The 10,714-nt window shown below is 36.7% G+C and overlaps 1 non-coding gene across 1 annotated transcript; it reads right to left on the bottom strand.

Moving 5' to 3' along the window:
- Window positions 1-9,571: 9,571 nt before the first annotated feature.
- Window positions 9,572-9,679, bottom strand: LOC112753901 (small nucleolar RNA R71). The gene has a single exon (XR_003178263.1). It is a non-coding gene; the product is annotated as a small nucleolar RNA R71 (small nucleolar RNA).
- Window positions 9,680-10,714: the final 1,035 nt, after the last annotated feature.

Consider the following 10,714-nt stretch of genomic DNA (forward strand, 5'->3'; position numbering starts at 1 on the left):
TAATTTTCGAAAATTATTTTGAAAAAGAGTTAGTGATTTTTGAAAATAGTTTTTTGAAAAAGGTTAGTATTTTTCGAAAATTTTTGAAATCAAAAATAAAAAATAAAAATAATTAGTTAATTAAAAAGAAATTTTTGAAAAAGAGGGAAGATATTTTCGAAAATTAGAGAGAGAGAGTTAGTTAGGTGGTTTTGAAAAAGTTAAGAAACAAACAAAAAGTTAGTTAGTTAGTTGAAACAAATTTTGAAAAGATAAGAAGTTAGGAGGTTAGAGAAGATATTTTGAAAAGATATTTTTGAAAAAGATAAGATAAGAAGATATTTTTGAAAAGATATGATAGAAATTAGTTTTTGAAAAAGATTTGATTTTTAAAATCACAATTAATGACTTGATTCATAAGAAATCACAAGATATGATTCTAGAACTTAAAGTTTGAATCTTTCTTAACACGCAAGTAACAAACTTCAAATTTTTGAATCAAAATATTAATTGTTTATGTTATTTTCGAAAATTTAATACAAAAATAAGAAAAAGATTTTTGAAAAATATTTTTAGAATTTTCGAAAATAACTAAGAATTTTGAAAAAGATTTGATTTTTGAAAAAGATTTTGAAAAAGATAAGATTTTCAAATTGAAAATTTGATTTGACTCATGAGAAACAATTTGATTTTAAAAATTTTTGAAAAAGTCAACTCAATTTTCGAATTTGATGAGAGAAAAAGGGAAAGATATTTTTTTGATTTTTGAAATTTTTATGAAAAACATGAAAAATATGCAATGCATGAAATTTTTAGATCAAAACAATGAATGCATGCAAGAATGCTATGAATGTCAAGATGAACACCAAGAACACTTTGAATGTCATGATGAACATCAAGAACATATTTTTGAAAAATTTTTAATGCAAAGAAAACATGCAAGACACCAAACTTAGAATTCTTTAATGCTTACGCACTAAGAATTCAAGAATGCATATGATAAACATGAAAAGACACAAAACAAAAAATCATCAAGATCATACAAGAAGACTTACCAAGAACAACTTGAAGATCATGAAGAACACTATGAATGCATGATATTTTTGAAAAAATGCAAGATGCATATGCAAGTGACACCAAACTTATAATGTGACTCAAGACTCAAACAAGAAACAGAAAAATATTTTTGATTTTTATGATTTTCTAATTTTTTTTGGATATTTATTTTATATTTTTCGAAAAATTCTTTTGAAAAAGAAAATAAGGAATCCAAAATTTTTAATATGAATTCCAGGAATCTTGCCATTTTAGTCTAAAGCTTCAGTCCAGGAATTAGACATGGCTCACTAGCCAGCCAAGCTTTCAAAGAAAGCTCCAGTCCAAAACACTAGACATGGCCAATGGCCAGCCAAGCTTTAGCGTGTAAATCAGAAACAGTAGCAGGTGGATTAACTCCAACTAGCTTGCTCTTAATAACAAATTGCTGCCTCAGTTCAAATAAATTTAGACATGGCTTTACAGCCAGCCAGGCTTCACATGCTTCATGAAACACTAGAATTCATTCTTAAAAATTTTGAATAAATTTTTGAAAACATTTTTATTTTTTTCGAAAACATATGAGAGCTTTTTGAAATTATTTTTTTGAAAAATTTTTTTTTGAAAAGAAAATAAAAAGAAAATTACCTAATTTGAGCAACAAGATGAACCGTCAGTTGTCCAAACTCGAACAATCCCCGGCAACGGCGCCAAAAACTTGGTGCTGTTGCCGGATCAAAAGGGAATCTGGCACTGATGTTACCGGACCAAAAGCTTGCCGAAGACTCAAACAATCCCCGGCAACGGCGCCAAAAACTTGGTGCACGAAATTGTGATCTCCAGGCTCGAACAATCCCTGGTAATGGCTCCAAAGCATGGTGCTCTGATCTTAATTCATAATTGTCACAACTTCGATACAACTAACCAGCAAGTGCACTGGGTCGTCCAAGTAATACCTTACGTGAGTAAGGGTCGAATCCCACGGAGATTGTTGGTATGAAGCAAGCTATGGTCACCTTGCAAATCTCAGTCAGGCGGATTTAAACATGATACTTTATTAGATTAAAATAAACAATAAAAGGGATAGAGATACTTATGTAGATTCATTGGCAGGGATTTCAGATAAGCGAATGGAGATGCTTTTCGTTCCTCTGAACCTCTGCTTTCCTGCTATCTTCATTCAATCAGTCTCACTCCTTTCCATGGCTGGCTTTATGCAAGGGCATCACCGTTGTCAGTGGCTACATCCCCTCCTCTCAGTGAATAATATGCTCACGCACCCTGTCACGGCACGGCTATTCATCTGTCGGTTCTCGATCATGCTGGAATAGGATTCACCCTCCTTTTGCGTCTGTCACTAACGCCCAACAATCGCGAGTTTGAAGTTCGTCACAGTCATTCAATCATTGAATCCTACTCAGAATACCACAGACAAGGTTTAGACCTTCCGGATTCTCTTGAATGCCGCCATCATTCTAGCTTACGCTACGAAGATTCTGGTTAGGAGATCTAAGAGATATTCATTCTAGCTTAATTCATGTAGAACGGAAGTGTTTGTCAGGCACGTGTTCATAGGGGAGATGGTGATGAGCGTCACACATAATCATCACCTTCATCACGTTCTTGGGTGCGAATGGATATCTTAGAAGCGAAATAAGATGAATTGAATAGAAAACAGTAGTACTTGCATTAATCTTTGAGGAACAGCAGAGCTCCACACCTTAATCTATGGAGTGTAGAAACTCTACCGTTAAAAATACATAAGTGAAAGTCCAGGCATGGCCGAGATGGCCAGCCCTCTTGATCTAAGAACCAGGCGTCCAAAGATGGTCAAAAGGACTAGTAAAAGGTCCTATTTATAATAAACTAGCTACTAGGGTTTACATGAGTAAGTAATTGATGCATAAATCCACTTCCGGGGCCCACTTGGTGTGTGTTTGGGCTGAGCCTGAGTGTTGCACATGCAGAGGCCATTTGTGGAGTTGAACGCCAGTTTCTGTGCCAGTTTGGGCGTTCAACTCTGGTTTTGGATCCTTTTCTGGCGTTGGACGCTAGATTTGGGCAGAAGGCTGGCGTTGAACGCCAGTTTACGTCGTCAATTCTTGGCCAAAGTATGAACTATTATATATTGCTGGAAAGCCCTGGATGTCTACTTTCCAACGCAATTGGAAGAGCGCCATTTCGAGTTCTGTAGCTCCAGAAATTCCACTTTGAGTTCAGGGAGGTCAGAATCCAACAGCATCAGCAGTCCTTCTTCAACCTCTGAATCTGATTTCAGTTCAAGTCCCTCAATTTCAGCCAGAAAATACCTGAAATCACAGAAAAACACACAAACTCATAGTAAAGTCCAGAAATGTGAATTTAACATAAAAACTAATGAAAACATCCCTAAAAGTAACTAGATCCTACTAAAAACATACTAAAAACAATGTCAAAAAGCGTATAAATTATCCGCTCATCACGCGTTCGCGTGACCCACGCGTCCGCGTGGATTTGAATCCACTAACCCAAACCACCGCACCGCCGCGCCCTCCCCGTCGCTGACACGACCTTCGCTCCCCCTTCCTTCTCCTCTTCTCCCCCTCTTCTTCTCCTTTTCCCCTCCTCCCTCCTCTGCACCCACAACCGCGCCACCACCAACCAACCTGCCCCGCCGCCAGTAACCACCACCAGTCCACCCTGCCACCATGCCCCCCTCGCCGAACCACCCCCTCCCTTCTCTTCTTCTCCCCCTCTTCCTCCCCTTCCACCCTTTTCCCTCCACTGCCCCCACTCCATCGCCGAACCACCACCGCACTGCCTCACCCAGAACCGCCGGCCACCACGACCCCCACAACCTTCCCCTCCTCGCCCCCTTCCTCTCTTTCCCCCCCTCATAACCCCCTTTCTTCACCAACCACTAAACCGCCGCCCTGCCTCCACCAAGGATTGCCGCCGTGCCGCCTCCCAGTGCTGCCGCATCGCTAGTACCACTACCACACTACCACCATCTCTCTAAATCAAATTTCTGTTCCTCTGCCCACCAAGTTCTGCCGAACAACGATTCCTTTTCCGTTAATTAGTTAGTTGCATTTTTTTCAAATTAGGATAGTTAGAGATGCATGATTGTAGTGAATTTTAGGTGGTTAGGTAGCTAGGATGTGGTTAGTGGATTTAAGCCTGATAATTGCGCCATTCTTGTTACTTGTTTTATCTGTTTTGCAATTTTGATTTTGCTGTGATAATAATGCTGTTCATATGCTATTCCTTACCATTCTTTAATGCAGATTGAGTTTGTTTATTCTGAAATCATGTGAATTACTAATTGCTACTCTTTTCTGCACTACTTTATTATTATATGAACTGATTTCTGTTGCTGTTTATTACCCGGGAACGTCCAATTTTCAGCCAGAATGCTGCCCAATTTTTTCCAAATTGTTTCCCTCAACTACCATTCATAAATTGGTTTTGGTAATTTCAAGTTGTGCACTAATTGGTTTCAACCAAACCAATTCATGGATGCACGGGCTAGCTTTCTTATTCTTTCCAATTCCCTTATTAATTAAATCGCAGTATTGATGATTTCGATCTCATTTTGCAACTCTTTTATTTATATGATTTGTCATCAATAAACTGCAATCTCTGCTCGATTGTGAGTTACTTGTTATTCAAGTTTTTGCAATTTGTGTTAATTAAGAACCACATCACCATGCCACTTACTTTAACCTCACCTTTTAACTCCTAACTGCTTTAACTTTCTAACTTCTCTTTTGGTTTTTACCTAACAACTTTCAAACCATTTCAAGGCATGATTACTGTTGTTCCTAATTAACAAGAATTCTGCATATCATAGATTTTGGACTGTGATTTTCATTCTCAAACTTTTAACTTGCATACAATCCAACATTTTACATATATTTAACTCACTCCATGCTTATATTGCTACTTTATTCCCTTTCGCCCCTCTATGCTTATATTGATAAAATCCTATTTGCTTACCTGTTTTCCTGCTTTAGTTTCTTAAACTGTATCCTAAAACTTCTGCTTTTCAGGATGTCTGACCCTAAAAGTAAAGGAAAGGGCAAGGCAACCACAGGCAAAAGGAAAAGAGGAGAATCTTCTACCACCATCTTAGATATCCTCCATGATGATTCCTGGCGGGAAAAGAATTTTACCCCGCAGGAAAAGGCTGATCAGTTGGTGCCTGCCACAGACCCAGTAAAGTTTACCAACAAATACTGTAAACTCAAGTATTCGGTCTTTCAAACTTCAAGGAATTTATACTTGGAAAAGACCCTCAAAATTCCAGAAGAACTCAAATAATACACCTCAGAACAAATTAAACAGAGAGGCTAGTTCTTCTTGGAAAGGAACTTGACAGAGGTCAATTCATCCTGGGTCAGAGAATTCTACTGTAACTATTTCAAAATGACCCTGGATGCCTGATGAGCGGATAATTTATACGCTTCTTGGCACTATTTTTAGTATGTTTTTAGTAGAATCTGGTTACTTTTAGGGATGTTTTCATTAGTTTTTATGTTAAATTTACATTTCTAGACTTTACTATGAGTTTGTGTGTTTTTCTATGATTTCAGGTATTTTCTGGCTGAAACTGAGGGACTTGAGCAAAAATCAGATTCAGAGGTTGAAGAAGGACTGCTAATGCTGTTGGATTCTGACCTCCCTGCACTCAAAGTGGAATTTCTGGAGCTACAAAACTCCAAATGGCACGCTTCCAATTGCGTTGGAAAGTAGACATCCAGGGCTTTCCAGCAATGTATAATAGTTCATACTTTGGCCGAGCTTAGACGACGTAAAAGGGCGTTGAACGCCAGTTCTACGCTGCTGTCTGGAGTTAAACGCCAGAAACAAGTCACAAACCAGAGTTGAACGCCAGAAATACGTTACAACCTGACGTTCAACTCCAGAAAGAGCCTCTGCACGTGTAACATTCAAGCTCAGCCCAAGCACACACCAAGTGGGCCCTGAAAGTGGATTTATGCATCAATTACTTACTTCTGTAAACCCTAGTAACTAGTTTAGTATAAATAGGACTTTTTACTATTGTATTAGACATCTTTGGATTATATTTTGATCTATTGATCACGTTTGGGGGCTGGCCATTCGGCCATGCTTACCCTCTCTTCACTTATGTATTTTCAAACGGTAGAGTTTCTACACTCCATAGATTAAGGTGTGGAGCTCTGCTGTTCCTCAAAGATTAATGCAAAGTACTACTGTTTTTCTATTCAATTCAACTTATTCCGCTTCTAAGATATTCATTCACACTTCACCCTGAATGTGATGAACGTGACAATCATCATCATTCCCTATGAACGCGTGCCTGACAACCACTTCCGTTCTACCTAAGATTGAATGAGTATCTCTTGGATCTCTTAATCAGAATCTTCGTGGTATAAGCTAGATTGATGGCAGCATTCATGAGAGTCCGGAAAGTCTAAACCTTGTCTGTGGTATTCCGAGTAGGACTCTGTGATTGAATGACTGTGACAAACTTCATACTCGCGAGTGCTGGGCGTAGTGACAGACGCAAAAGGAGGGTGAATCTTATTCCAGTATGATCGAGAACCTCAGATGATTAGCCGTGCTGTGACAGAGCATTTGGACCATTTTCACAAGAGGATAGGATGCAGCCATTGGCAAGGGTGACGCCTCCAGACGATTAGCCATGCAGTGACAGCGCATCGGACCATTTTCCAGAGAGGATTAAAAGTAGCCATTGACAACGGTGATGTCCTTACATAAAGCCAGCCATGGAAAGGAGTAAGACTGATTGGATGAAGACAGCAGGAAAGCAGGAATTCAGAGGAACGAAATCATCTCTATACGCTTATCTGAAATTCTCACCAATGAATTACATAAGTATTTCTATCCTTATTTTATGTTTACTTATTACTTATATTCGAAAACTCCATAACTATTTTATATCCGCCTGACTGAGATTTACAAGATGACCATAGCTTGCTTCATACCAACAATCTCCGTGGGATCGACCCTTACTCGCGTAAGGTTTATTACTTGGACGACCCAGTGCACTTGCTGGTTAGTTGTGCGAAGTTGTGATAAAAAGTTGAGATTACAATTGAGCGTACCATGTTGATGGCGCCATTGATGATCACAATTTCGTGCACCAAGTTTTTGGCGCCGTTGTCGGGGATTGTTCGAGTTTGGACAACTGACGGTTCATCTTGTTGCTCAGATTAGGTAATTTTCTTTTTGTTTTATTTTCAAAAATTTTTTTTAAAAATCTTTCAAAAATTTCTCCTTTGTTTTCGAAAAAAATTTTTTAAAATAAAAATGTTTTCAAAATTATATTTTTCTTCAGAATTTTTAAGAAAGAATTCTAGTGTTTTATGAAGCATGTTGAAGCCTGGCTGGCTGTAGAGCCATGTCTAAATTCTTTTGGACTGAGGTTTTGGCTTAAAATTGAATGAATTACTCTCATGTTACATACTAAAGCTTGGCTGGCTATTAAGCCATGCCTGACCCTTTGATTGGAGCTTTAGAATAAGAGTGCAAGATTCCTGGAATTCATATTAAAAATTTTGGAATCCTTATTTTTCTTTTTCAAATGATTTTCGAAAAAATTAAAAGAAAATACAAAAAAATCATAAAATCATAAAAATAAAAAATATTTCATGTTTCTTGTTTGAGTCAAGTTGAAAGTTTGGTGTCAATTGCATATTCATCTTGCATTTTTCGAAAAAATTCATGCATTCATAGTGTTCTTCATGATCTTCAAGTTGTTCTTGGTAAGTCTTCTTGTTTGATCTTGATGTTTTCTTGTTTTGTGTCTTTTCTTGTTTTTCATATGCATTTTTGCATTCATAGTGTCTAAACATGAAAGATTTCTAAGTTTGGTGTCTTGCATGTTTTCTTTGCATATAAAATTTTCAAAAATAAGTTCTTGATGTTCATCATGATCTTCATAGTGTTCTTGGTGTTCATCTTGACATTCATAGCATTCTTGCATGCATTCATTGTTTTGATCCAAAATTTTCATGCATTACATCATTTTCATGTTTTTCTCTCTCATAAAAAAAATTCAAAAATAAAAAAATATCTTTCCCTTTTTCTCTCTTAAAATTTCAAAAATTAGATTTGACTTTTTCAAAAATTTTTAAAATCCAATTGTTTCTTATGAGTCAAATCAAATTTTCAATTTAAAAATCTTATCTTTTTCAAAATCTTTTTCAAAAATCAAATCTTTTTCATTTTTCTTAGTTATTTTCGAAAATTTTAAAAAAATCTTTTTCAAAAATCTTTTTCTTATCTTTATCTCCTAATTTTCGAAAATAACATCATCAATTAATGTTTTGATTCAAAAAATTTCAAGTTTGTTACTTACTTGTTAAGAAAGATTCAAACTTTGAGTTCTAGAATTATATTTTGTGATTTCTTGTGAATCAAGTCATTAATTGTGATTTTAAAAATCAAATCTTTTTCAAAACTAATTTCAATCATATATTTTCAAAAATATCTTTCTATCTTATCTTTTTTAAAATCATATCCTTTTTCAAAAATTTGATTTTAAAATATCCTTTCTAACTTCTTATCTTCTTATCTTTTCAAAATTGATTTTCAAATTTGTTTCAACTAACTAACTAACTTTTTGTTTGTTTCTTATCTTTTTCAAAACCACCTAACTAACTCTCTCTCTCTAATTTTCGAAAATATCTTCCCTCTTTTTCAAAAATTCTTTTTAATTAACTAATTATTTTAATTTTTGATTTTAATTTTCGAAAATTACTAACCTTTTTCAAAAACTATTTGCGAAAATCACTAACTCTTTTTCAAAAATTATTTTCGAAAATTCTCCATCTTCCTCATCTCCTTCTAATTATTTATTCATCTACTAACACTTCTCTTCATCTCACATCGCTGCTCCTATCCTTACCCTTGTGTTTGGATTCTTCATTCTTCTTCACCCCTATTCCTTTTCTTCTTCTACTAACAATAAGGAACCTATTTACTGTGACATAGAGGATTCCTCTTCTTTTCTTGTTCTTTTCTCTTTCTTATGAGCAGGAACAAGGAAAAATGCATTCTTGTTGAAGCTGATCCAGAACCTGAAAGGACTCTGAAGAGGAAACTAAGAGAAGCTAAATTACAACAATCCAGAGACAACCTTATTGAAAATTTTGAACAAGTAAAGGAGATGGCAGCCGAACCCAACAACAATAATGCAAGGAGAATGCGTGGTGACTTTACTACACCTAATTCCAATTTACATGGAAGAAGCATCTCCATTCCTGCCATTGGAGCAAACAACTTTGAGCTGAAACCTCAATTAGTTTCTCTGATGCAGCAAAACTGCATGTTTCATGGACTTCCATTTGAAGATCCTTTTCAGTTCTTAACTGAATTCTTGCAGATATGTGATACTGTTAAGACTAATGGAGTAGATCCTGAAGTCTACAGGCTCATGCTTTTCCCTTTTGCTGTAAGAGACAGAGCTAGAGTATGGTTGGACTCTCAACCTAAGGATAGCCTGAACTCTTGGGATAAGCTGGTCAAGGCTTTCTTAGCCAAGTTCTTTCCTCCTCAAAAGCTGAGTAAGCTTAGAGTGGATGTTTAGACTTTCAGACAGAAAGAAGGTGAATCCCTCTATGAAGCTTGGGAGAGATACAAAGGACTGACCAAAAAGTGTCCTTCTGACATGCTTTCAGAATGGACCATCCTGGATATATTCTATGATAGTTTATCGGAGCTATCAAAGATGTCACTGGACACTTCTGCAGGTGGATCCATTCACCTAAAGAAAATGCCTGCAGAAGCTCAAGAACTCATTGACGTGGTTGCTAATAACCAGTTCATGTACACTTCTGAGAGGAATCCTGTAAGTAATGGAACGCCTATGAAGAAGGGAGTTCTTGAAATTGACACTCTGAATGCCATATTGGCTCAGAACAAAATATTGACTCAGCAAGTCAATATGATTTCTCAGAGTCTGAATGGAATGCAAGCTGCATCCAACAGTACTCAAGAGGCATCTTCTGAAGAAGAAGCTTATGATCCTGAAAACCCTGCAATAGCAGAGGTAAATTATATGGGTGAACCTTATGGAAACACATATAACCCATCATGGAGAAATCATCCAAATTTCTCATGGAAGGATCAAAATCCTCAACAAGGCTTTAATAATGGTGGAAGAAATAGGTTTAACAATAGTAAACCTTTTCCATCATCCACTCAGTAATAGACAGAGAACTCTGAACAAAATACCTCTAATTTAGCAAACTTAGTCTCTGATCTATCTAAGGCCACTGTGAGTTTCATGAATGAAACAAGGTCTTCCATTAGAAATTTGGAAGCACAAGTGGGCCAGCTGAGTAAAAGGATCACTGAAATCCCTCCTAGTACTCTCCCAAGCAATACAGAAGAAAATCCAAAAGGAGAGTGCAAGGCCATTGAATTAATCACCATGGCCGAACCTGTGAAGGAAGGAGAGGACGTGAATCCCAAGGAGGAAGACCTCCTGGGACGTCCAGTGATCAATAAGGAGTTTCCCTCTGAGGAACCAAAGGAATCTGAGACTCATCTAGAGACCATAGAGATTCCATTGAACCTCCTTATGCCCTTCATGAGCTCTGATGAGTATTCCTCTTCTGAAGAGAATGAGAATGTTACTGAAGAGCAAGTTACCAAGTACCTTGGTGCAATCATGAAGTTGAATGCCAAATTATTTGGTATTGAGACT

The sequence above is a fragment of the Arachis hypogaea genome, chromosome 15 (assembly GCF_003086295.3).
Source record: "Arachis hypogaea cultivar Tifrunner chromosome 15, arahy.Tifrunner.gnm2.J5K5, whole genome shotgun sequence".
In the NCBI taxonomy this organism is placed as follows: Eukaryota; Viridiplantae; Streptophyta; class Magnoliopsida; order Fabales; family Fabaceae; genus Arachis; species Arachis hypogaea.